The 27,754-nt window shown below is 34.7% G+C and overlaps 1 long non-coding RNA gene across 1 annotated transcript in view; it reads right to left on the reverse strand.

Annotated features, from left to right (window-relative positions):
- Positions 1-494: 494 nt before the first annotated feature.
- LOC118351129 (uncharacterized) overlaps positions 495-27,754 on the reverse strand; it is a 37,366-nt gene continuing 10,106 nt past the window's right edge. Inside the window, exons 2-5 of the long non-coding RNA XR_007402864.1 lie at positions 22,045-22,169; positions 20,973-21,080; positions 2,850-2,970; positions 495-1,555 (exon numbers count right to left, since the gene is read on the reverse strand). This is a non-coding gene — a long non-coding RNA (uncharacterized LOC118351129). The remainder of the gene's footprint in view (positions 1,556-2,849; positions 2,971-20,972; positions 21,081-22,044; positions 22,170-27,754) is intronic.

A 27,754-nucleotide genomic window follows, 5' to 3' on the forward strand; every position in this document is an offset into this window, starting at 1 on the left:
ATTGATTTTACATAAAAACCTCAGAATCAAATTGAAAAAATGTACAAAAAACACTCTAAGGATTTTGTTTAGAATTATATTAAATCTATAGATCGGGATCCCTGGGTGGCGCAGCGGTTTGGCGCCCGCCTTTGGCCCAGGGCGCGATCCTGGAGACCCGGGATCGAATCCCACATCGGGCTCCCGGTGCATGGAGTCTGCTTCTCCCTCTGCCTGTGTCTCTGCCTCTCTCTGTCTCTCTGTAACTATCATAAATAAAAAAAAAAATAAATAAAAAAAAAATTAAAAAAAAAAATAAATCTATAGATCAATTTGGGCAGAATTAACATGTTAACTATGTGTGTCTTCCAATTCAGAGAACATGGTATATCTTTCCCTTTATTTAGGTTCCCATTTTTTTATTAGTATTTTTAGCAAATAGATGTTGCATGTTTTGTTATAATCACATGTATTCCCTTATTTTTGGTGCAAATACATACTGATATATCCTGCAAACATGGTCAACTCACTTATTCTAGCATATTTTTCAAGATTCCTTGGGATTTGTTACAGAGACAGTCAGGACTATGGATATGAACAGTGCCATTTCATGCTTTCCAATCTGTATTCCCTTTGTTTTTCTTCCCTTATTACACTGGCTTGTACTTCCAGCACAATATTGAATTGATACATTGAGAATGAATATCCTTCTTTTGTTCTTAGCTTCAAAAGAAATATATCCAGTCTTTCACAATTAAGTATGTAGGCTAAAAGTGTATTTTATTTTGAAACAGGTTTTTAGATAAAGTAATTTCCCTTCTAATCCTAGTTTCCTGAGAATTTCTTTCATTAAGTGGCATTCTAGGCTTCCTCTTGCACTGATAAGAATAATCTTAGCCAGGATTATATACTCAGGAAGGAGGGCATAATGGGAGTGTAGGGAAGTCGCTGAGTTTATTGTTAAATTGTATAGTGAACATTAGAATATGGTCTTTAAGGTGTCAATATTGAGTGATATTGTTTTTATTCAAAACTAGTGGGACCAGATATCACAACTACTCTATGAAATGTGTTTGTATAATGTCTGCAGATTGGATGGCCATTGGACATAATATTCTCTATAAAGACTATATCATAAAATTGCTTTGTTAGGGTTCTATTCTTATATGAGAACTGGTTAATAAGGTAAATGGAATACAGAAACATTTTTAAACTAATTGATTTATAATATATGTCCTACATTCTTCCAAAACACTTGAATTTGCTAGAGAATGTGTGTACATATTATAGCCTGAAATGTTGATTAATTAAATAATTGCACTATTTTTAAATTAATGCTTCATTGACTAATAATTTTTAAAAATTATAGTTCTCTAAGTGTTTAAAGCTGATATTCCTCAGTTGTCTCATTGCACTTATACTTCTTTGAAAGAATTATTCATTGATTTTCTGTTCTTCAGTGTTTGATAAAAGATTTACGTGAATAATTGCATCCCATAATACATAGTAAGCCAGATTTCATTGGCCATTACCTTGTTCTTGAATATAATTTAAAGTACTGACATTGCTTTAAAACCTGTAAGTGAAAAAAATAGAAAAATAAAACCTCTAAGTGTTTGCAATTGTCACTATGTTAGAAATTATTGCTCCCAATTGAATTTCAAAATAACAGAGATTAGTCAATGTAGCGATACTGATACTGCCCGGAATCTACCTTTGGGGAGTCAGGGCATAGACATTTATTTTTGTGACCTCACATAAGGAAGATCTTATCTGTCTCTGTCTGGGAAACCAATACTTGATCTCCCAATAGCTAATGTGAGGCCTACAGTTTTCAGGTTTTCTGGTGGCATCTTCAAATTTTATAGCTGACTTTGTAAAACATGCAATATAAATTGCAATGTCATGAGGAATCTCTTTTTAATGCCTTTATTAGCTATTTCTCCCTGAAGCAATTCTTGGAAGAACACATTTAAAAATTAAACAAATCTGAAGAGGGTTTAAGAAAACGTATGGCTTGGCATAATTACAAATCTAAAGCAAAGACTATTCATACACTCATTTTCTTATGTGTGAAATTTATTCAGTGGGTTTTGCAGTGATATTTTGTATTCTAGGACTGCACATCTCTGGCCAAATCTTTGCATTCAGCTTACTTCTCTTCTTTCCATCTGTAATGGTAGATTACTATACTGAGATTTTAGTCATATAATTTTAGAATAAAGTCATTCATTGTATGTAATAAAAATTTTTAATTCAACTCTCTTGTTTGGAGAGAGTTATAATGAAATATCAATTAATATTGCTTCAACATCTTTGTGGCTTTGTCTCTTCATATATCAGAAGAATGAATAACTAGTAGTTTTCTTATCCGTAATGTTTATTGTGTGGGGAAGATTCACATGAGCATATATTCACAAGTATAAAGATGTTAAGTTCTACAATTTTCTATGTGAAAACTAACAATTTACAGTATAAAGAAGACAGGCTTTGGATTCTAATGGACTTGTGTTTAAAAACTAGTTTGTCAGTAGTTATGCAACCTGGACAAATTTAACTTTTTTGGCCTTTGGCTTTCTTAGTGTAAGATATGAATAACATCTGCCTTTTAGAAATATTGTAATAAACTAGAGGAATTACATAAAATTGTGAAAATGATTAGATGCAAGACTCTCAATAAATGGTAGCTGCCATCACTACTGTTATTGTTGTTGACATTACTGGCAATCTTCAGTGAATGGTGACTTGATTTTCTCTTTATCATTGAGCCTATAAGACTCAGCCTGCTAAGTTTTAAATTAATTTGCAGTATCTACTACTAGCTAAGGAATACAAAGGCACAAATGAAGCCTTACAGCCCATCTGCTTACAGGTTGCTCCAGATGAGGCTTCTGTCTCTGGTTGCAGTTGTATTTCCTCCTTCCATGTTACCCTTTAGCAATCTTTGGATATTTCAATTAGCAACAGAAGTAACTGAGTAACAGAGCTAATCTTTAGAGCCAGAAGAAAGGATAAAGAGAATAAGGAGGGGAAAAAAAAAAAACATGGTTAAAAATGGGATGTGTAGGGGTGGGGAGGGATCTTATGATTGTAAAGCAATTCTAAATTTTCTTTTTGTGATTATGGTTGGTTGTCTCATACTGTGATCACCATCTTCTACTTCTACAATGTGCTGGTTACCTACTCTGGTAACTCTTCTACATCATCATGACCATCTACTTTCTTTCTCTATATTCCCCTCTCCACTGTGCTCACCTTGCAGATTTGAATCTATGGCTCATCATTTTTATATCTCTCTTAGAAATCTAAATTCCCCTGTTACTCAATATTTTTAACACTTCCATCTTATAATACACCAAGTATATCAGTTTACTTTGCCTGCATCACTGCAGCAGGTGAGCAGTGCTGAAGAAATGTACTATGAAGGGGAGCAGAATATACTATGCCAAAATATGTCTCTGCCATGAGGATGATTTTAAGCTGAGCATTTTTAAGAAACACCAGACCTAGGAAAACTGAAGACCTGAGGATAAGTTACCCTTTTCTAAGAAAATTTACATTTAGAAGGGAAATGTCCATTTGTTAGAATGTCATTTTCTTGTTCTAGGAAGAAAAGAGTGATTCTAAATCTCTAGAAACTTTTGTCTGTGGAGAAGGTGGCAATTTAAATCTGCATAACAAAAGTGCCTTTGTTTATGTACTTCCCTGGTAAAATCCCATAAGGGTCTTCCCATTGCCCCCAAACATCTTTTGTTTTTAGCTGAAGATGTTGGTTAAGGTGGTGGCTTGGGCCATTTTGAGGAATTGCTCAGTTTTCCTGGATACTTCCCATATGTATAGGAGATATACCTGTTATTAAACTTCTGTATATTTTTCTTTTGTTTATCTGTCTCTTATTACAGGGTTGTCTCAGCCAAGCATCTAGAAAGTCAGAAGGCAAATAATTTTTCCTCTCTCACAACTATCAGGAAAGCCAGCACTATGAATTTAGAATGACTGCACTCTAATGGGAACTCAACATTGCATAGAATTCTTTTTTTTTTTTTTTAATTTTATTTATTTGTTCATGAGAGACAGAGAGAGAGAGAGAGGCAGAGACACAGGCAGAGGGAGAAGCAGGCTCCATGCAGGGAGCCCGATGCGGGACTTGATCCGGGAACTCCAGGATCACACCCTGGGCAGAAGGCAGACACTAAACCGCTGAGCCACCCAGGGATCCCCTGCACAGAATTCTTACCATGTTTTCCTACAATGATTATTTTTATTCTATTTGATTCTTCTCAAATTTCTAACCTATTACTTCTACCTCATTCTTGATATGGGATGTTACCCTTTTTGAACCAAATTAAATAGAAGCCTTTAAACAAGGAGTTACCAAAATTCCTGATGCCAAACCACATACATGTTTTCATCTGCTCTGATTCTCTTATCTCCTGCTTGTTTCTCCACATTTCAGGAACCCACACTATTGTGTATCTTCAATCTCTACCTCTCTATTGGATCTTTTCCATTATCATTTATATATGCTCATGGGTCTTCTATCTTTAGTATTACAAAATTTCTTGGAGCTAACTTTTTTTTTTTTTTTAATTTACTTATGGAGACAGAGAGAGGCAAAGACACAGGCAGAGACACAGGCAGAGGAAGAAGCAGGCTCCATGTAGGGAGTCTGATGTGGGACTCGATTCTGGGTCTCCAGGATCAGGCCCTGGGCCGAAGGCGGCGCTAAACTGTGGGCCACCGGGGCTCCCTCAGCTAACTTTTTTATCTCTCTTCTGTCACAACCAGAGTAATCAATACTGTATAAACTAAGCTCATTTCTTATGTCTTCAATCTATTCATTCTGATTTCTGACCCACAAAATTCATAGAAATAGAAATGGCTAGAATCAAGTATGTTTTCTATATTGTTAAATCTGGGTATTTTTTCAGGCTCCCACCTAATAGAACTCCTAAAAGAAATAAATATTGAAACCATTCATATTACTGAACACTATTTCTCATTTCCATGATATCAAATTCTCTTGGCTATTTGTTTCTCCTCTAACTATTCCTTTTCATTGTTTTTTACTAGTTTATTGTGTCTATCCCCACCACCCTAATTTTATTCAGGTCTTTGACTGCTCCATGCTTTCTTCCATCTCAGGGCTTTGAATAAACAGTTCTTCCTGGAAAAGCCTCCTCTTCCTTTACCTGGATAGCTTTTATTTATGCTTCAGATCTCAACTGAAGTGTGGAGAGGGGGGAAAAAACTTTTCTTAGACACCTCATGGTTCTTTGTCTGGTCCAGTAATCAAATTATCATTAAAAAAGACCAAAAGACAAGTTGGGCAATTGAGGCTTATATGCCATTTTAAGATAAGGAGGCAGGATAGGGATCTGGGGCTTCAGAGGTCAGATGGGTGATTTACAGGATGATAAGAAGAGCAAATGTTTGGTAATTAGATATTTGTCCTGTCATACAGATTTTTTTTCTAAGTTATCTCATAATAGCTCTCTTTCTGGGCCAGACCTCCTATCTAAATTCTTTTAGATAATTTAAGGGGGGAGTAGATCAAAGTTTTTCTTGAATCTACTGGGTCTTGACAGACTTCAGCTCAAAACAGTCCACATGCTGGGGATGCCTGGGTGGCTCAGTTGGGTAAGCATCTGAGTCTTGGTTTCAGCTCAGGTTATGATCTCATGGGTTGTGGCATCAAGCCCTGTGATGAGCCCTGCTTCAGGCTCTGTCCTCTGCCAAGAGTCTGCTTGAGTTTCTCTCTCTCTCTGCCCCCCCACCCCCCCACTTGTGCTGTCATGGTCTATTTCTCTCTTTCTCAAAATAAATAAATCCTTAAAAAGGAATAGTCCACATGCCAAAGTCACACATTTAGGGGAAAGTTTTTCTGACCTAATTCAGAAGCATTGATATGAAATTTTCTGTTTTTACCATTATTTGGAAAATGTCTGTTTCTTCTACTAAATTATAAGCTGTAAGAATACAGCAACTATACCTTCTTTTCTGACCATTAGCTTTTGCCCAGCATTAACAGAGCCCTAGCACATAATACAGGATCAATCAAATTTGTCATTGTGTCTTTAATCATCTACATTCCAGCTACAGTGGATTGATTACCCAGAGGAAACTGCCCCACTTTCCAACCTTTACATTTCTTAAAGTTTTTAAAGATTTTATGCTTTTTATTTCAGTCTTCTCAGTAGATCTGTAATATAGGTATTTCTATCCCAATTTATCACATAAGAAAATTGTAGATCAGAGAGGATATGACTTACAGTCACATACTAGTAACTGGTGAAAGTGAGATTTAAATTAAACCTCTACTTTTCTTTAACCCTCTACTAAAGTGTAATTTACATACTATAAAGCTCATCCACTTAAAGTGCATAATTAGTTTTTAGTGTATTTACAGAACTGTGCATCCATCATTATATTCTAATTTTAGAACATTTTATCAAATGCAAAACCCCCTTAAACTTTGTACCTTTTAATAATTATTCTTCATCTCTTCCTCTGTTCCCTTAATTCCCAGTCACAGACCAACACTAATTCAGTTTCTGTCTCTATGAATTTGTCTATTCTGGACATTTTATATAGGCAATATCATAAAATATGTGATTTTGACACTGGTTTCTTTTACTACTTTGATTACCACCATAGTGTTTTTAGGTTTTTCCACGTTGTGCCACATATCAGCACTTGATTCTTTTTTATGGCTCAATTATATTCCACTGTATAGATGTATTATATTCTGTTTGTCCATTTATCAGTTGATCAGCAATGTAATTATTTCCACTTTTTAGCTATTATGAATAGTACTGCTATGAACATTTGTGTGCATTTTTTTGTGGACATATATTTTCATTTCTCTTGGCTAAGTAGGAGTGGAACTGCTCAAATATGGTAATTCTATATTTAACATTTTGAGGAACAAACTTTTCCAAAATGGCTATACCATCTTACATCAGCAATAGATAAGGATTCCAATTTCATTACAATAGATGAGGATCCCAATTTCAGCAATAGATGAGGATTCCAATTTCATTACAAGTTTACTGGCACTTATTATCACTTTTTATTTTTAATTTTAGACATTTTTGCAAATGTGAAGTAGTCTCACTTGTGGTCTTCAATTATGTTTCCCAAATAGATAATAATGTCGAGCATATTTTAATGCAGTTATTAACCATTTATATATAATCTTTGGAAAATGTCTATATAAATCCTTTCATCATTTTAAAATTGTGTTATTTATACTTTTACTGTTGAGTTTTAAGAGTTTTTGTAAATTCTCAATGCAAGTTCCTTATCTGATATATGATCTGCATATATTTTCTCCCAGTCTGTGGGTTGTTTTTTTACTTTCTTGATGGTGTCCTTTAAAATACATATTGTTTTTCATTTTGATGAAATACAACATATCAGTCTTCTCCTTGATTACTTCTGCTAAGATATCATTACCTAACCTAATCTAAGGTTACAAAGATTTACTTCTATGGGTTTTTTGATAAGGATTTTCTAGTTTTAGCTCTTCCATTTAACTCTGATATGTTTTGAGTTAATTTCTATGCCTGGGTCAAGGAAGGGATCCAACTTCTTCTTCCTTTTTTGTTTTTATTTTAATTTATTTTATTTTTTATTTTATTTTATTTTTTTACATGTGAATACCCAGTTGTCCCAGTACCCTTTGTTGAAAAGACTGTTCTTTATCCCATTGAATTATTTTGTTCCTTTTCAATTCTATTCCATGAGTCTGTGTCTTTTCTTACATCAGCAATACACTGTGTTGATTCCTGTGCCTTGTAGTGGGTTTTGAAAACAGTAAATGTGAGTGCATTTGCTCTATATTATTTTGCTATTCTGGATCCTTTGCATTTTCTTATAGATTTTAGGATTAGCTGGTCAGTATCTGCAAAAACTGAAAAAAAAAAAAGCCAGCTGGTGTGTGATATGAATTGTGTTTAATATGCAGAATGTTAACACCTTAACAGGCCAATTTAATATCATTATTACAACACCTGTGATCAGAAGTTAATGATCTTTTCTTTTTTACAAGTTAACTATCTTTTTAAATTTCTTTCAATGATATTTTAAATTTTTCAATGTACAACTTTTGCACTTTTTAAAAACAAATCTATTCCCAAGTATATTGTATCCTTTTTGGATGCCATTGTAAACAGAATTCTTTTCATTGGCAGTGTATAGAAATATATTTTTGTATATTGATCTTGTATCTTGCAACCATACTGAACTTGTTTATTCTAATAACCATTAGTTCTAATTTTTTTGGAAGATATTTTGGAATTTTTTACATACTAGATTGTGTTATTTGCAAATAGATTTCTTCCTTTCCAATCTAGATGCCTCTTGTTTCTTTCTTTCTTGTTTTTTTCTGCAAATCACTCTGGCTAGAATCTCAAGTACAATATAGAATAGAAGTGGCAGAAGCAGATCTTTTATCGAATGAGGTGGTTTTCTTTACTCCTCTTTGGTGAATATTTTTAGCATGAAATATTTTTAGATTTTTTTCAAAAACTTTTTCTGCATCATTGAAATGATAATGTGATTTTTGTTCTTTTAACAATAGTGCATGATATGAGTTGATTTTTGCATGTAAAAACAATTTTTATTGCTCTCAATTTCTTGTTGGACTGTTCCTAACTCTAGTTCTTGCTACTTCATTCACTTCACCAAATTAAATTTTATCCACCTTTCCAGCCATATCTTTAATTTGCCCTCTTTCAAGAATCCCTACCACATAATAGTTTGTATTATTCATATGATTGATGACTTCTATTTCATCTCATTCATTTTTGTATCACTTTTATATCATTTCATATTACATAATTTACATGTGTATGTGCTGAAAATAATTGTTTTTGGAGCCAGAAAACACATCCCACACTTGTATTACACCATAGTTCCAGCAAAATAGTATATGCAGAACATAGCAGAAAAGTTGTTCGATAAATATTTGTTGAATTTCCAGGAGTTTCCAATTTTGTTGAGGCCAGTCTTTTAATAACTATGGCATTGAAAGAATTGATTTAATCACATTATACCCAAAACATGCTAAATTCAAATTAACAAGCCAATTTCCATTTCATTGTCTTGTCATTTACTTGAGCTTTTTGTCTTGATGTAAAGTTATGGCAGATCTTTCAATATGTGGATGAATATTTCTAGAACATTGGAACAGAAAATCCATTTAGAAAAATGTACCCAAGTGGAAAAAGGCATTTTCAGTTTTAGCACAAAAAGTTGTAAGTGTTGAACAATGTTCACATGACATATATTCAATCTTCAGCTTTCAAACGTTAAAGACAGTCTTACAATACTAAATTTAGCAGCTAAAAAAAAAATAAAAAAACAAGCCAAACAAAACCTATCTGTCAAGCTCATATCCTTTTTGTATATGCTCAAAATCTAGTCCTCTTCTAACTTATTTTTTAAGAGTTCCTGCAATCTAAAAATTGCTTACCAGCAGTAAACGTTTCTCATCAATTGCATTCTCTCTTTTAGGCTCAAGTGCAAATTACTTCTACTCATCCAGTGGTGGGGGTTTGTAGTTAAGTCCTGCCTAGAGGTTTTTATGCAGTAGTTAGGGGAAGTGCTGCCCTGGTCCAGCTGTGGCCCCAGTGATTAGCTTTCAGCGCATTAGGCAAGGTGAAGATAAGACATTCAGGGTGCAAGTCTGGTTATGGGTAGAATCATTTTATAAAGAACTACTTTATTCATTTGTAGTCTCTGAGTTCAGATGTTCACAGCCATTTAATTAAGAGACATTTCATGAGAAAGCTATTGGACATATAGGAATTTGCTAGATGTTGGTATGGTTTGGGGATAGGAGATGAGAAAAATGGAATTAATCACACTCAGTGCATTCATTTTTCCTTTTTAGGTTTATTAAAAACCAGTTTAAAAATAAATTCAAAACAGATTCAGTATTGTCTTCTTTTTTCTTCAAAAAAAGTCATTTTGATTTTCTCTTGCTCAAGGCATGGATTAGACTGGATGAAGGAAAGTTTTCCACCAATTGACTGTCAGACTCTGGAAAAGTCATTTTACCTCTTGTCTTAAGTTTATTCATTTGTAAAATGAGAGTTTGACTAGATGATCACTAAGGTGATTGTTGCCTCTCAAATTCTATAACCCTACCTGTGCTTTTTATCCCTTCTACAAACACATCAATTTTATTATGAGAGCAATCACATCATCAGGGGTTGGTCAGTACTTATTCAAAGTGTGCTTGTTGGGCAGCCGGGTGGCTCAGCGGTTTAGCACTGCCTTCGGTCCAGATTGTGATCCTGGAGACCCGGGATCAAGTCCCACATCGTGCTCCCTGCATGGAGCCTACTTCTCCCTCTGCCTATGTCTCTGCCTCTCTCGTGCCCGCGCTCTGTGTCTCTCATGAATATATAAATAAAATCTTAAAAAAAAAAAAAACAGCAAAGTGTGCTTGTTGCAGTGTTACTGAATACACTATGTTACACAGAAGCTGCAAAAGTGGATAGGGGTTTAGGAGAAGTTTAATTGTATTCTTCATGGAAAGCACATTTAAAGAAAATTATCTGGATATATAACAATTCAGTTATGTGATCTTCAATATGCAAACGAAGAACGCTTTTCTGCTACTTTAAACAGCATAAATTTGCTCTATTGATAGGCTTTGACTGCTCATGTGTTAAGTGGTGTACTTCCTAAAACATGTTCCAAAGAACACTGTTGTTCCTCAAGATGTTTCTAAATATTTTCTTTGGGGTAGAAGAGAATTCTGTGGCCGAATAACCACTGGAAACTCTTTATACTATCTCAATATTCAAATATTTACAAGTGGATATTAGCTAAGGGTTCTGAGAAGTGCTACAGTTAAGAAAGCAAGCACCTATAAGTCTATGGTAACTTTTTTCCATAGAGCACTTAGAGGTTTTAGTGATGTAGATTCACAAATGCTAATTTTAAGGAATATGTTTATTTTTCACTTCAAGGATTAAAATGTTAAACTACTTCTTAAGCTATTATTGTTTTTGCATTTTTTTCCTTTGACTTTTGTTATATGTCATCTATTTATGGCTCATTTTTTTTTGTGAACATATTTTTCTGGTTATTTTTCCTTTCCTATTTTTCTTTTCAGCTTTTTTTTTTTCCTCTAAGCATCTCACCATGGTCAACATTTTCTTTCTCATTATTCCCATTAAATATTTCTGATAGTTCTTATATTTTAGAAAAGTGTGCTTTCTAGCATCCACATTTAATTTCTGCTTTGATATTTAGTGTTTAGTATGAAGCAATTAGAAGCTTAGGGTTAGCTCAAATAATATGGCACAGGAATTTGTCTTTGGCTTGTCATCTCATGTATACTCCGTGTATATATTTGTGCGGAAGGGTTACTATAAATATTTTTGCATATTTACACATCCACAATATTATGCTTTCAAAAAACGATCTTTCAGTAAATATAAGACCAGTAAATATAAGACTATCTAAAGGAATAAAAAGATCCATGTCTTTTCTTAAATGACCTATGACATACAGTGAAGATCTGAGCTAACCTCTGTAGAAGTGGCATTCTATATCTAGAGGGAGATAATTGAGAGAAAGAACTATACATTTTTTTGATAATAACAATTATTCTAAGTTATTTGTATTAACTGTGTCTCAAGAGCCATGTTTCAGAACAATCATGTCTGTATCATGAATAGTAGTAAAGGGACTTGCTTACAGGAACTCAGTAAAGCCTCAGTCTAAAGCTCCACCTGATTCAAAGGCCATGGCCAACCACAATCTTACCATGATTGAAGGGCTGGGGTTTCTGGTTTAGATAAGATCAGCTGTACATCCATGGTGGGGTTAATTAGTCTAGTTTTTTGGATACATATTGGGAAGCATTAGACTTTTCAGGTAAGAATTATAGTTAGGAATATAAAATTAATGGCAAAAACAATAAATAATTTCTGCTTACTCTTACTTTTTTTCTATAAAATATTTTTGTTTAAGCCTGACATGGATTTGGTGATAATTTTCTTCTACAAATTTTTGATATGTTATGAAGTGGCCAGAGAAAACTCAAGACTGGCAAACTTTTTCTTGGAAGAGGAGAGAAGGGGGAAGGTAGGGGAAGCACAAGTACATGCATGCTTATTGTGAATGGAAGAGCTTGAGGAGAGGATAAAGGAAAAGGGACTAAAATAAGAAGGGATGTATGCTTTGAATTCCATGCAGCCCAAACTCCAAATACTCGGAAGTAAATTTTGGTAAATCTAAACGATTTTTTTATCTGACAGTTCCCTTCAAAATCATATATTGACTACAGCTTGCCTCTCTGTGCTCGGATGCTTTTATTGACTTTTCTATTCAGTGCCTTGTGATGCAGTACCGAAGTGATTGGATCAGTATATTTTCCCTTTGGGATTATTGTTGGAATCTTGGAAATCTTACAGATGCATTTATTACATTTCCAAAATTTTAGTGCTTACTTAACCACCCAGGGGTTCGTTGCTTTATGCAGTGCAGTTTGGGGACCTAAAATAGATAGTTTGAAAGTTATATCATAGTTTCTGTTAATGGAGCTTATAACCCTAGAGAAAAACGTACTATTAAAACAGTTTGGGCAAGCTTTCATGAGTGCTGTAATGAGTTCTGTGGCTATGGTGGTGGTTGTTTTTCTTCTCTCTAAATCATACAATTCTTTATCTTTTCCTTGCTTTCTTTAAGTTAGGTTTGCTAATTCACACTGCTACCACACAAGAAAATTTTTTCTTAGAAAACAAAAAGCATTGTTTTTTTCAATGTATAATTTGTGAGTTGATTCATTTAATAACTTTGACATACAAGAAGTCATGTTTCTAGCTCCATTTAAAGTATACAATCATTATTTTTAGATGAACTTTGAAACAATGTGAGATTTCATTTTTTATGTTAATATGAAAATAAATTCTGCTTTCAGAGGTCACATAACTTTTACTTCTATCCTTATCTCTTTCTGTCCCCTTTCCTCATCTTAGTCTATTCCTGAGTCTGAGACATTCCTTATTCTATGCTTTTTCTATATTCTGAAGAATTCCTTAACAAATCCTTGAACATATAATGATTGCTATCTATTGTAAAGGATCATGTGTATAGGGGAATAAAATACAGTAAAAAAACAGTTAAAATATGAGATTTAATAATTTTGCCTGAGTGAAATTCAAACAGACAAAATTATTGTATAATCATTTTTAATGTATTTTTCACTAAACTTTTTATTAAAAAATACTTTATCAAAGTATGATTGACATATAAAAAGTTATCCATATTTGTTATATGCAACTGGAGATAAGTATATATCCATGAAACTATCACCACAATCTATGTGATAAATGTTGCCTCTTGCCCTGCTTAGTATTGAGTATGTATATATGAGAGAAAGAATATTTTACATAAGATTTAACCTCTTAGCAAATTTTTGAGGTATAATTAATATACAATGTTAGTTTCAGGTATGCAAAATATTGACTTGAAAATTCTATACTAAGCGCTTACCACAATAAGTGAAGTCACCATCTGTCACCATACAATGTTATTACAATATTTTGACTATGTTCCTTATACCTTATTTTCATCTCTGTGACTTATTTTTCACAGAAAGTTTGTACCATTTAATTCCCTTTTTTTTTTTTTGCCTTTCCTCCACCACACCCCTCCCTGGTGGCAAACACCTATTTGTTCTCTGTATTTAAGAGTCTGATTTTGTTTTGTTTTTTTAGATTCCACATGTAAGTGAAATTGTATGGTCATTCTTTTTTTTTTTTAATTTTTTAAAAATTTTTATTTATTTATGATCGTCACAGAGAGAGAGAGAGAGAGAGAGAGAGAGAGGCAGAGACATAGGCAGAGGGAAAGCAGGCTCCATGCACCGGGAGCCTGACGTGGGATTCGATTCCGGGTCTCCAGGATCGTGCCCTGGGCCAAAAGCGGGCGCCAAACCGCTGCGCCACCCAGGGATCCCTGGTCATTCTTTTTTTTTTTTTTTTTTTTTTTTTTTTTTTTTTTTTTTTTATGATAGTCACAGAGAGAGAGAGAGAGAGAGAGAGAGAGGCAGAGACATAGGCAGAGGGAGAAGCAGGCTCCGTGCACCGGGAACCCAACGTGGGATTCGATCCTGGGTCTCCAGGATTGCACCCTGGGCCAAAGGCAGGCGCTAAACCGCTGCGCCACCCGGGGATCCCCCTTGGTCATTCTTTTATATGGCTGAGTTATCCATTGTGCATATATACCACATCTTCTTTATCTACTCATCTGTCAGTGAACACCTGGGTTGCTTTCATATTGTAGATATTGTAAATGATGCTGCAATAAACATAAGTATGCATATATCTTTTTTGAGTTAGTGTTTTCCCTGTTGTTGGGTAAATACATATTAGTGGAATTACTGGATCATATGGTATTTCTGTTTTTAATTTTTTGAGGAATCTCTAAACTGTTTTCAATAGTGACTGCACCTATTTACATTCCCACCAACAGTGCATGAGGGTTTCTTTTTCTTCACGTGGTCACCAACACTTCTTTCTTGTTCTTTTGATTTTAGCCATTCTAAAATAGTACAGGTGTTAGATGATATCTCATTGTGGTGTTGAATTACATTTCCCTGATGATTAGTGTTGTTGAGCATCTTTTCACATGTCTGTTGTCCATTTGCATGTATTCTTTGAAAAATGTCTATTCAGGTTCTCTGCCCATTTTAAAATCAGATTGCTTTTGACATTGAGTTATATAAATTCAATGTATATTTTGGATATTAGCCCCTTATCAGATGGATCACTTTGTGATTCATATCTTCTCCCATTCAGTAGATTGTCCTTTTGTTTTGTTGATGGTTTCCATTGCTGTGCAAAAGCTTTTTCCTTTGTTGTAGTCCCAATAGTTTAATTTTCCTTTAGTTTCCCTTGCCAGAGGAGGCATATCTAGAAAAATGTTCCTACAGCTAATGTCCAAGAGATTTTTGTATATGTTTCCTTCTAGAAAGTTTATGGCTTTAAGTCACACATTTAGGTCTTTCATCCATTTTGAGTTTGTTTTTGTGCATGGTGTAAGAAAGTAATCCAGTTTCATTCTTTTGCATATAGCTCCTGCATGTAGCTCTTTCATTCTTTTGCATGTAGCTTTATTATTTTCTTCCAGCTACTAGCTTTGGGTTTTGTTTATTCTTCTTCTAGCTCCTTTAGATATAAGGTTAAGTTGTTTATTTGAGATTATTCTTGTTTCTTGAGGTAGGCCTGTATAGCTATAAAATTCCCTCCTAGAACTGTTCGTGCTCTGTTTCTGAGACTTTGGACCATTGTGTTTTTATTTCTTTCCATATATTTTTAATTTCCTCTGATTTCTTGGTTATCCCATTCACTGTTTAGTAGTATGCTATTTAGCCTCCATATATTTGTGTTTTTTCCAGTGTTTTCTTATAATTGATTTTTAGTTTCAAACTTTTGTGGAGAGAAAAGATGCTTGATATAATTTCAAATCTTCTTAAATTTATTGAGAATTGCTTGTAGTCTAACATGATCTATTCCAGAGATTCTTCCAAATGCACTTGAAAAGAATGTGTATTCTGTTGTGTGTGGGTGGAATGTTTTGTATATATCTATTAGGTCAATCTGGTGTAATGTGTTGTTGGAAGCTACTATTTCTTCGTTGATTTTCTGTCTGGATGATCTTTCAATTGATTGAGTGGGATGTTAAAAGTCCCATACTATTATTGTATTACTGTCAATTTCTCCTTTTATGTCTGTTAATACTTGATTTCTGTATTTGAGGTGCTTCTATATTGAGAACATAGATATTTACAATTGTTATATCCTCTTGTTGGACTGATTCCTTTAATCATTATGTAGTGCCCTCTTTGTTTCCTACTATAATTTTTTATTTAAATATGCTACTCTGGCTTTTTTTGTCTCTCTCTCTTCCATTTGCATGATGTATATTTTGCCATACATTTCACTTTGTATGTGTCTTGGTGCTGAAGTAAGTCTCTTGCAGGCAGCATATAGATGGATCTTGTTTCTTTACCCATTCACTCAACCTATGTCTTTTGATGGGAGCATTTAGTCAATTTAAAGTAATTACTGGGGGCACCTGGGTGGCTTAGTGGTTGAGCTTCTGCTTTTGCCTCAGGTCATGACCTTGTGGTCCTGGGATGGAGTTTTTCATGAATAAATAAATAAATAAAATCTTAAAGAAATAAAGTAGGGCAGCCTGGGTGGCTCAGCGGTTTGGTGCTGCCTTCTGCCTGGGGCGTGATCCTGAGGACCCGGGATCAAGTCCCATGTCTGGCTCCCTGCATGAAGCCTGCTTCTCCCTCTGCCTGTGTCTCTGCCTCTCTCTCTCTCCTCTCTGTGTTTCTCATGAACAAATAAAAATAAAATCTTAAAAAAAAATAAAGTAATTACTGATAGGTATGTTCTTTTCACCAGTTTATTCATTTCTTTTTGGTTGTTTTATAGTTCAAGTATGCACTAGATAATGTTGCGAAGTTCCCTTAGCCTATTCTCATTTATGTTTCTCTTTTTTCTTTTTTCTTTGCAACTTAGTTGCTTTCCATTTCCCTGTCTTCCAGATCCCTGATCCATCCCTCTGCTGTTGATTCCCTCTGGTGTATTTTGTATTTTAGTTATTGAATTTTTCATCTGACTGGTTCTTTTTACATTTCTAAGTTTTTATATTTATGACCATGACTTTGAATTATCAGGCATATTATTTATCTCCATTTCATTTAGGTTTTTTACTGTGATTTTGGCTTGTTCTTTCATTTGGAACATATTCCTTTGTCTCCTCATTTTGTCTAACTCCCCATGTTTGTTTTCATGTATTAAGGAGGTCAGCTATATCTCCTGGTCTTGAAAGTAGAGGCCTTATATAGAAGAGGTCCTGTAGTGTCCTATAGTACAATACTCTCTGGTGATGAGATCCAGGTCCTCCAAGGGCACATCTGTTGTGGGCCAAGTGTACCCTACTGTTATGGCTGAGCTCTATTTACCTTCAACCCAGCCAGCTGCAGGGATTTGCTTTGCCTATTGTGGGTGTGCTGGGCAGGGTTTGTTCCCTATGCTGTTGAGAGGCCTGTATGAGGCCACTGGAGGCTCCTTAGGGGGGCGGGGGGAGCTGTATGGGCTAAAGGCCTGCAGTCAGGCTAGTTGTATGAAAGTAGTCTCTTCGCTATAGTTGTGGGCTCACCAAATGGCAAAGCTTTCTCCCTGTCTGGCCAGCTAAATGGCTGGGTTGCTGAAACTGTGGACATACTGGTGAGTGGTATTGTCTTCCCCTTTCCCTGGGGCAAGAATCTGTAATGGTACTTGTCCCTTCTGAGGCTGCCTATGGTATGTGGCAGGGCCAGAGCTGCTTTGGAGAAGTACTTGATTAGGCAGGTGGGTCTGCAGGGGAGCCTTGGAGTGTTAGCACTAGCTTCCAGAAGCATCCAGCTATATCGGCTTGGAGAAGGAAAGAATATCTGCCAGTACTTTTATTCTTGGAGAAATCTTCATGTTTACTCCAGGCATTTTTTAACTGCTGCTTTTCTCCTGTTTCTCAGGCTGAGTTAATTATTATGATGACTTTTTAAGGGTAGGATCTCAGTTTCCTATCACATTCTGGCTCTGCTGGAGTTAAGGCCCGCTGATTTTCAAATGTTATGTTCAGATGTTATGGGAATTTGTCTTCCCAGTGCAGATCCCAGTGCTGGGGTTTTGCTTCTCCTTGCTTGTGGTGTCCCTCCCTTTTGTGGTTAATCTTACCAGGAGTTGTTTCCCAACCACATCACTGTCCATCTTACCATTATCAGTATAGCTTCCTGTCTACAATTAATTGTTGAAAGTCTGTTATGCCACTCTTCAGGTAGTTTTCAGAATCAGTTGCATATGTATAGCTACTATCTCAGTATTTCCATGGGATGAGGTGAGCTCAGGATCCTCCTACTCTGTCATCTTCCCTGAACTTCAATTTTTTACATATATAATACAGTATCAACTCTAGACACCATACTGTATGGTAGATCTCTAGAACTTCCTCATCTTGCATGAGTAAAATTTTTTATCCTTAAAGCAGCCCCATGAGATATGTTTCAGTATACTTAATCCTAGATTTACAAATGAGGAAATAGTTAATAAATCCTTCCGAGTCCATATCTTGAGTTCATGCGAGCTATTAAGTAACATGCATTAGTTGGGATAGGTTAGGTTCTGTTGCAGGAACAGACGAACCCTGAAATCTCACTGGCTTAAAACAGGAAAACTATTTCTCACTCTTTCCAACTTAGACTGTCCTCCTCCATCTTATGGCTACACTATCTACTATCTGGACCATATAGTCTGGAAGGACAACATGGCAAAGGAAGAGAAAGATGGTAGAGGTACATAGGTGCTTAACTTCTTGACGGGGAAGCAATGCACTTCATAGGCCTTTGATCAGGCAGCTAGAACTACTTCTAAACTCCAAACTAGGCCAAAGGGAGGTTGGACCTATGGAAACTTCAATAAGCACTAAATGTTTTTGCCATGCAATGGAATAAGTTGAATTCAGGTTATTAAAATTTCAAAGCTCTTTTCATAATATACTATGGTTTCTTTTTTTGTTTTTACACTATGGTTTCTTAATGCAGTTATTTTTAGGATTTCTGTAACAGAAATGAGACAGAAGTGAGATAGAAATAAAAACTTCTATCTCATAAAAATAAGTATATGTATATTTATGTTTACTTATAAAAAATGGTAGTAATTATATATAGGGGATTATGTGCAGTTTTTGTTTTATTAACCTAACATTTTATAATGAATCATCTTTTAGGTCTTATTCTTCAAAATATTTGAATGACTATGTCACATTTCAACAATAGAGAAATATTTTGAGTTGGCTTGATATTTTGACTATTATAAATAACACCATTATTGTGTTTCATGTATGGTTCCTTAATTTCAGAATATTTACTTCAGATATTGTTGTTGAATGGGAATTGCTGAGTCCAAGGATATTAACAACTTTAAGGCTATTTGAAAATATTACTATTTGTTTTCCTAAGAATATTGTGTTATTTTTACTTTATTAGATATTCATGAAAGTATGTCATAATTTTTTTAGGGGGGAAATTTTGTATATATGTGTAAATTATTTGAAGGTAGTTCTCAATTCTCATTCTCATAACCGATTCACTCATTTTTAATCTTTCTGTGAAGAAGGTAACTTATTCCTTTCTTTATTATTAGATTTTAATAACTCCCAGCTTTATTTCAAAATTATATTGTTTCCTTGCTCATATAATTTCCATGTGTGCCTTAAACACTGTCATCTTGGACTTCTTATCTGCTACCTCAATTCCTTTATTTATGTTATTCATTCAGCAAATGGTTATTTTCTTCCTCACTTATTAGGCCCTTTTCTCCTCATCTCCTTTTGCTAATACAATTTCAGATGGCAGGATGATGTACTGAGATGGAGAAAGTTCAATAGTGAAAAGATGTAAGAGGGACCCTGCTGTAAAGATAGCCATTAGGCTTAATGTTAGGGTGCAAGTGCACTGAGAATCTCCCAAATGAATTCTATACAGACTAGAATTATATGATGGAGTAAAACACCCATGGCTGGACTAACAGTTTGTCTCTTCTATGTATCAGGTTAAATCAGACTTTGGAAAAAAATTAATAGTTCAATCAATTAGATCATGTTTATAAGACACTGTTGTTGGAAAAATCTTCTCAGGAATGTCAAATTCATAAAGATGGTTCCTATCTCAGGAAACTGACCTCTGCTTTGTTCCAGGAGCTATATTACCAGTCTCCTAACTTCTATTTTTCCATTTGTTTTATTTAATCAACATAAATGCAGCTTACCATACCTATTCTATTGATTTCTGTAGCAGATTTCAGTAGTACCCACAGACAGAAGCAAAGACAGTTCCCTCTTATGCTCTGATTGATGCGGTCTTTTACCACACATGACAAAGTGATAGATGTACTTAGTTAACTTTCTCCAAAATCATTAATGCCACACTCACTGGTTGGCTACTCAGGAATTGGTTAAGTACCTGTCATGCATTTGCTACCTGAAACACTGCAATACTGAATAAGAAGCCCATTAATTTTCTTTCAAGATCAACTCGAAAGGATAGGTATGAAATGCATAGTTAGAAAAGAAGGAGAATATATACCTTGCACTTCAGAGAGATATTGGGTACTACAAAATTACAACCTAAGCCTTAGATTAAAAAAAGAGAAAGTAAATTGATTTTTCTCTGAATTTACACTTGGGAAAATTGTTTAAAATGCTAATAAGTTTTCTTGCAAGCCATAATTTAGATGTTGGGTTCTCAGGTGTATGTATGTAGCATCTAAATTTTAATCTTGAACCCACAAATACACTCAAGTACTAGATGGCAATTTTTTTTTCAGAAAAATGTTCTAAAATGAGATAGGGATAGAAAATATAGAAAATGTACAGATTGGGGCACCTGGGTGGCTCATTTGGTAAAGCATCCTCCTTGAGCTCAGGTTATCATCCCAGGGTCCTGGAATTGAGCCCCATGTCAGGCTCGCTGCTCAGTGGTTCTCCCCCTCTCTCTGCCTCTGCCCTTGCTCATGCTCTCTCAAATAAATAAATAAAAATCTTTAAAAAAGAAAGAGAATATACATATTGAGCTAATAGGGAATCATTTCATAGTTGCCAATAGAACCTAATGAATAAATAATTAATTCTCTAGAAAAATGGACAAAGTCTTACTGACCTAGAAGAAATCTATTACTAATACTTTAGTGAAGCAATTTAATAGTTCTCTTTTACACTTGATATCAATATTACTCACATAAACTCTTTAAGCTATAATTAGATTTTCCCTTATGGGATAAAAGCTATGGTTTATCTTTTTCTTTGAATGCAAGATAATTTCTCTTTTATAGCTAATGAGGCAGTAACTAAAGTATAAGAACCAGTTAGTCAATTGAATATCATGCATCTCAAAAACCTTCAAAAGGCTGACTTACTTTTTCTCCCTTCTCCTGATTTCTCTGTTCAGATGAAGAGAAAATAGAGTGTTTTCTGTGGAGTTGGGGGGAGAGGGGAGGCAGATAGCTTTCACACGGTAACTATTCCTAGAACAGCAGATAGGAAAGAGAAATAGTTTAACAATGCCTTACATCTGTATTATTATACCAACAGAGAAATGTGGCCAACCAGGGGCTAAGCAAACAAAAATGTTAACAATAAACACTTTTAAATAGCAAGGCTCTTCCTCTATAAAGTGTTAATATTTATTCAAGGAGTCAAAAATGGAAAAGATCTAAAGGAATGAACTAGACTGTGTGTAGCTTTCTGTAGGAAGAATAGGCAAGAAAAGGAAACATTATCCTAGTTCTGCCATCAAGTAATTAGCAATCTCATGGTGAAAAGTGACAAGATATACACACTAGAAAAATCAGTTATTAGAAGATATTCATCTATTCATTTAACATGTATTTTTTACCGACTATATTCCAAATAATGGTTTAGCATCTGGGGAAAGACAATACTGAACAAGACAAAAAATAAAGACAGAAACAATGGCAGAGAGGGGTAGAGTTAGGTTGCAAATGCAAAGAAGGTAATGGGCTTGACAATGGCATGAGGTAAAGCATAAGTTTCTTTAGATACGATGGTTTGGCAAGTCCTCTCATAGGCAGTGTTTTTGAACAGAGACCTGAAGGTTGAGAAAGAACCAGTCACCAATAGATCTGGTTGAAGAATGTTTCAGGCAGAAGAAAGAGCAAGGTTAAAGGCCCTGAGGGAAAAAGGAATTTCAGGAATTGAAAGGAAGTGTAGCTAGAGCTCATTGCTGTGTGTATGTGGGTGAGGAGGCATGAGATATGCACAACCCAGAGATGGCTGAGATTATTTTGGTCACTATAGTTTCCCAGTCAGTTCAGCTATTATGTCATGTCATACTCAAATGCCTCAGCTTTATGACCTGAGATATTAAAATAATAACATTGTATATCTCTTATAAAACCATTCCCTTTCTATTGATTTTTGTCCACAGAGATCATCATAGTGTTATTATGATTTCCATTTAGTACTTACTCGTCCTTACTGGTTTGTTCTACAATCAATACTCTGTGTAGAAAGCAGAAGCCATCTTTATTTCTCTTATCTCTTTTTTGGTAAGCATGAGGGAAGAGATCTCTCTTGCACTGGGAAACAAATTGCTGTGGAAGTACAAGTAATAACATCATGTTTCTCTGGTACATACTAGCAAACTACATTATTTGGAAACCGTCATTTTTGCTTTCAGCCAAAACTTTGTAATATCCAGGCATTTCCAACTGGCTGCCTTCTTTAAGGAAAAGCTGAGTCCTGAGGCCATCCTCCCTTGAACCAGACAGCTGCCCTTTAAATCAAGTGAACTAATCATTGATTTGCTCTTCTGACTACATTTAGCTTGAAAAATGTCTATTAAAAAAATCACTTACCCAAATATCTTTCCATGCTATAATAGCTTTCCACTTTTATGAATGATTATCATTGTTAACATGCATTATATAACTTGTATACATGTACTAAATGATTATTTTACCTTATGCTTTTAACTATCTTAAGAAGTTATTTCACAGAATTGTTCTTGTTCATTTCCAAGTGCTCATAAGTATTGTCTTATATATTTTTGTCCATTCCTCTGCCAAAACTGGATACTAAATAACTCAGTAAATGTGCTTCCTCCTTTCCCAGTTAAAAAAAACATAAACCTTTATAAAATACTACAAATATAAGTATACTTTAAAATATATATTCACAGCTAGAACTTAGAAAACTTAGGCACATAATATAATAGTAAGAGATGACAGAAAATAAAGACTACTCTAGCCCAGTTGATTTCTATCTGTGTTATACTTGAGAATCATTCATTTGTTCTTTTAACCTATAGTCAACTAAGTATCCATTATATGCCAAGAGAGATTTCAGGTACTACAATAAAATTGCTACAGTGGAGTGATGTAAAAACTCCAAGAAGAGAATATAATAAAGGCAGCCCAAATCTGATGGTAAAGGTCAAAAAGATGACTTTCAAAGAGGTAGGCTTTAAGAAGATACTTGAAGCAGGAGTTATCCTTTTGCAATCTAAGGCATGTATTCCAGGGAGAGGGAACAGAATATATAAAGGTATAATGTCATTACTGAGCATGGTATATATGAAATAGAAAAAGTAGTTCTCTTTTTTTGTATCAAGAGAAGTAATAAGTTTGGAGGCTTTGCAGGGATCAAATGTGAAGATTATTACATGCCAAACAAAGGAAGAATTCTGGATAATTTTTGCATAATACAAGAAAAATTACCAAAACACTTGTGGTAAACACTGAACATGACCAAAAGTAGATCTTGGTGAGAAATGAGACCTTTGTCTTGAAATACTGAGAGCCTGAACTAAGAAAGTTTCTTGGAAATGGAGAAGGGAGAATATAAATAAGAATCCTATAGGAGGAAAATAATCAGAATTTGGTAATTAATTGTGTATTGTCAGTAGAGGAAGTATTTTAAAGTACATTATTGGGGGGATGCCTGGGTGGCCAGTGGTTGGGCATCTGCCTTTGGCTTAGGGTGTGATACAGGGATCTAATTCGAGTCCCACATCAGGCTCCCTGCAAGGAACTGCTTCTCCCTCTGCCTGTGTCTCTGCCTCTCTCTCTCTCTCTGTCTCTCATGAATAAATAAATAAATCTTAAAAAAATAAAGTACATTATTGGGTTTTGGCTTGGGAAATAAATATATGTTCACCAAGATATAAAGACAGATATTTGAAGAAAGAAAGATTATAAATATTTTTTATAGTTGTTAAAATTGAGGTACCTATATAACATCTAGGTTTTGGAGAGAACCAAGTTAGATTGCCATGTTTAACTTAAAAGAATCAACAGAAATTCCATATTATTCAAATTAATTTCCTCTACTCATGATTCTGAAGCTCAGGAGAGATGTCTGGGCTGGGAATATAAATTATGGACTCCAGGAATATGATTGAAAAAAATCCATAGTTACCATTTTGATGTAGAAATAAAGCCTGAAAATAAAACCTATTGGAATACTGAATTATTTCAATTCTTAGGTATATATAAAAAGGAATCCTGAAAATACACTGAAAGTGAGTATCTATAGGTATGGAAGGAAAACATGGAAAACCATGGAGTTAGAGAAATCTGGGAGGTAGTAGCCAGTCTCAAGAAGATGTACAGCTCCCTTTGTCAGATTTCTGAGCTGTTATCATCAAGGATGATAACTGAAAAGTTTCCTGGGCATGACAAATTTGAAATTATTTAGTGATCTAAATGAGGAATATATCAGTTGAGTGTTGAAACCAGCTTAGACTTTAAAGGAAAAGATGTCTTATGGTTTTTTTTTTTTTAATTTTTAAAGATGTGGTAAACTTGAACATAGTTATATGATGCAGAAAGACATATACGGTAAACTAAGGGTTACTGCAAATGGAAATTTTTCTTAGGCAGAGGAGATGGAACAGAGGGTAGGGATGCAGATAAAATTTTTAGGGAGGGGCAAAGTATCTTTTTGCCTCATCAAGTAAGAAATACATGCATTGGGTTTTGAGCACATTGCATCACTAAGTAGGAAATTGACAGAACTCAAGTTCATTTTTTGATAGAAACCAAAGGCTTTCCCTTAGGAGAATTACTGTAGGGGTAGGATTATTGGCTTGAAATGCAACTTTGGAATCAGCATTAATATAATATAAAAAGGAAAAATCTGACAAAAGGCCATCACTATCTCCCTTTCCACATGATAGACATCATTGTTCAGTCAGCACTTTCTCAACTGAGCTCAACTTCATCTTTGAAGTCTTTGTCTACCCTTAGTCCATCCAGGTGGCCACCACCAGTGAGCCAGAACTGTGGTAAGAATAGAGGTCTCAATATTATCCTGTGGAAAAGTGAAGGAGCTGACTACTGATGGGTTATAGGAATAGCATTTGATTTGGCGGTCACTGCTTAGATGGAATACACTTAAACTTCAGTGATTTCAGCTAGTACAGTTACAGTTTTATTTTATTTTATTTTTGTTGTTGTTGTTTTTAACTTGCTTTAGCAGCACTCACCAGTTTGGGCACAAGGGAATGGGAAAGTGTGTAGGTTTTGCAAAAAGATGAGGCAAATGGCCAGAGAGGTGAGAATGTTGATGATATTGACAAGTGATAAATGGAAGTGATGATAGTGGAGTCTGGGCTGGCTAAATAAGGACAAGAAGTTTGGAGGACAATTATACACTTAGGAAATTGAAGCACTGGAGAATAGAGTACGTTCAATGAGAACAAGAGAGTGAGGAACTCAAAAATAAAAGACTGTGTTAGAGAATGAAACAGAGCTAAAGAACTCAAGAATGGACAAAAAGAAGGATCCTGGAAATGGTCAGATAAGCAATACTAGAGGCTAAAATCATGTAAGTTAAATATTCTAAGGAAAAATTTGTTAGATGTTCCCCAAAATGAGAGCTGGAGTTGGAGTATGGACAGAGATAGTACTAATGTCCCTCATGGATATGGGTAAAGTATTGGTACATCAGTAGGAAACCATACGGGTTTTAACAAATGAAGGGATTTTGCTTAGGAGGTGAATGAAGTAGGATAAAAATGGCAAATGACACCTAGATTAATGCTTCCTTCACCTCCTTGCATACATGGTCCCTAGAGCACTATTTTCAAATTTGATAACTATGACCTACAGTAAGAAAATTATCCAAAACAAAAAAAAGTTATTTGACTTCATTAAAAAGAATACATACATAAAGGCACATACACATACCTGTGTGGGCACACATGTATGCACTTACATAAACAGCATAGCCTAAATGATTCTCCAAACAATATTTACTAATTATGATCTGCTGTGATAGTTTCTATTTTAATCTATCCTATTGTATTTTGTTGTACAACATAAATGGTGGTGTAAACACACCACTGAGGGCTTCAACATGCACAAATGGGTTTACAACCTGCATCTTAGCAAACTGAGCTGGAATGTGAGAGGTGCAGGACAGCATGTCAAATGTGGTCCTCTTATAAGCAGCTTTCAAAACAGACACAGGCATACAAAAAGTCTTTGGATGAGAGCACATAGAAGCACAGAAACATAGCATCAATGGAGGTAGAAAATTTGAGGAGGTTCTGCGTTGAGGAATGACCCTAATTTTCAGAGTATCAATTGTGCTGTAGTGTGTAGAGATTCTTTAGAATCTCAGAGTATAATAGACAGTGAAAAAATGGCTGTCTCTAATCCCAATGAAAGAAAGAAAGCATGATACTTATACTGTATATGATTTTGAGAATTCCAGGAATGGGATTGACTACCAAGTGTAGAAGAAAAAATGGTGAATGTGGTTAAAAATCCCTGAGCTTCTCAAAAAGTATAGATTTCCAGACCTACAGGAAATTAAAAATTTAAAAATCAGATGTACAAGTTTGGACTGATAAGATGTAATAATCAATTAGATTTTAAAAATTGAGGGGCATCATGGTCAGCAGAACCCCTACAAAAAAGTATTTGTTTATTGAGTAATTCATTTTTCCAGGTACTGATATTCTTCACAGCAACTTTATAAATATTGTTATCATGGCCATTTATACATGAAGGGACTGTATAACTTGCCAAGGTTACACAGCTAGTGTAATTATGGTGACAGACAGGGCTTGATTGCTAAAGAAGACTTATAGCATCTAAAGTAACAATGGTTATGAAGTTATGGTTTATAGCAGGATAAAGATACAATAAATACAGCAACAGCATTAAAGTAAGGATATGTATCCAATTTTGATGAAGATGTGGAATAACTGTAATGCTCAGGAATGTAAATTGGCATAGCTACTTTGGAAAACTGGTAATATTCCTTAATGCTGCACTGCCCAATAGTAGTTAGTGATCATATTTGATTATTGAATACTTGGAATATGCTTAGTCCAAATTCCTGTGAATATAAAATGCACATTGAATTTTGAAGACTTAATATGTAAACAAGAATGTAAAATATCTTATCAATAATTTTCCTATTGATGACATGCTGAAATGATAATATTTTGGATATACTGGATTAGTAAAATGCATGATCAATTATTATTTTCACCTTTTTAAATACTTTTTTAATGTGGCTACTAGAAAATTTTAAATTACCTATGTGACTTTACTTAACTATATTTCTATTAGACAGTACTAACCTAAAGCTAAGATTCATCATTTCATTCCTGGGTATATTCCCAACAGAAATGTGTATTTCTGTGTAGTAAAAGTTAAAGAATGTTTGTAGCAACATTATGCACAATAGCTAAAAACTAAAAACAACCCAAATATCCTTCAATTATGAAATGGATAAACAGTGGTGTGATTATAATAGGAAATATTATTTAGCAACAAAAATGAATAAACTACAACCATAAGCAACAACACCAACAACATCAAAAGGTAAGGATGTGACAAAGGCAGCCTCCAGCAGGCTGTCTAGAGAAAGCAATGACAGACTTCAGTTATCTTCCTTATAAAGACTTTACTGGAATGAATCTTTTATTTGGATCAGAAATGTGTGCACAGGAATACCTTAGAACTAGGATGATAAATATAGAGTTTCAGTGGTGGTGTCTTAGGCCTACATGAACAGCAGGGTAAATTTCTTGCTATAGAACCTGTTCCAAGGGCAGAACCTTTCAGGGGTCTCACTGAGATGGGGTGTAAGACATCAATCTCACTATAACCAAAAACAATGCTGACAAGCTGATACAACCCCTCTGGAAACTTCTTGGATC

This window comes from Canis lupus, chromosome 17, assembly GCF_003254725.2.
Source record: "Canis lupus dingo isolate Sandy chromosome 17, ASM325472v2, whole genome shotgun sequence".
NCBI lineage: Eukaryota > Metazoa > Chordata > Mammalia > Carnivora > Canidae > Canis > Canis lupus.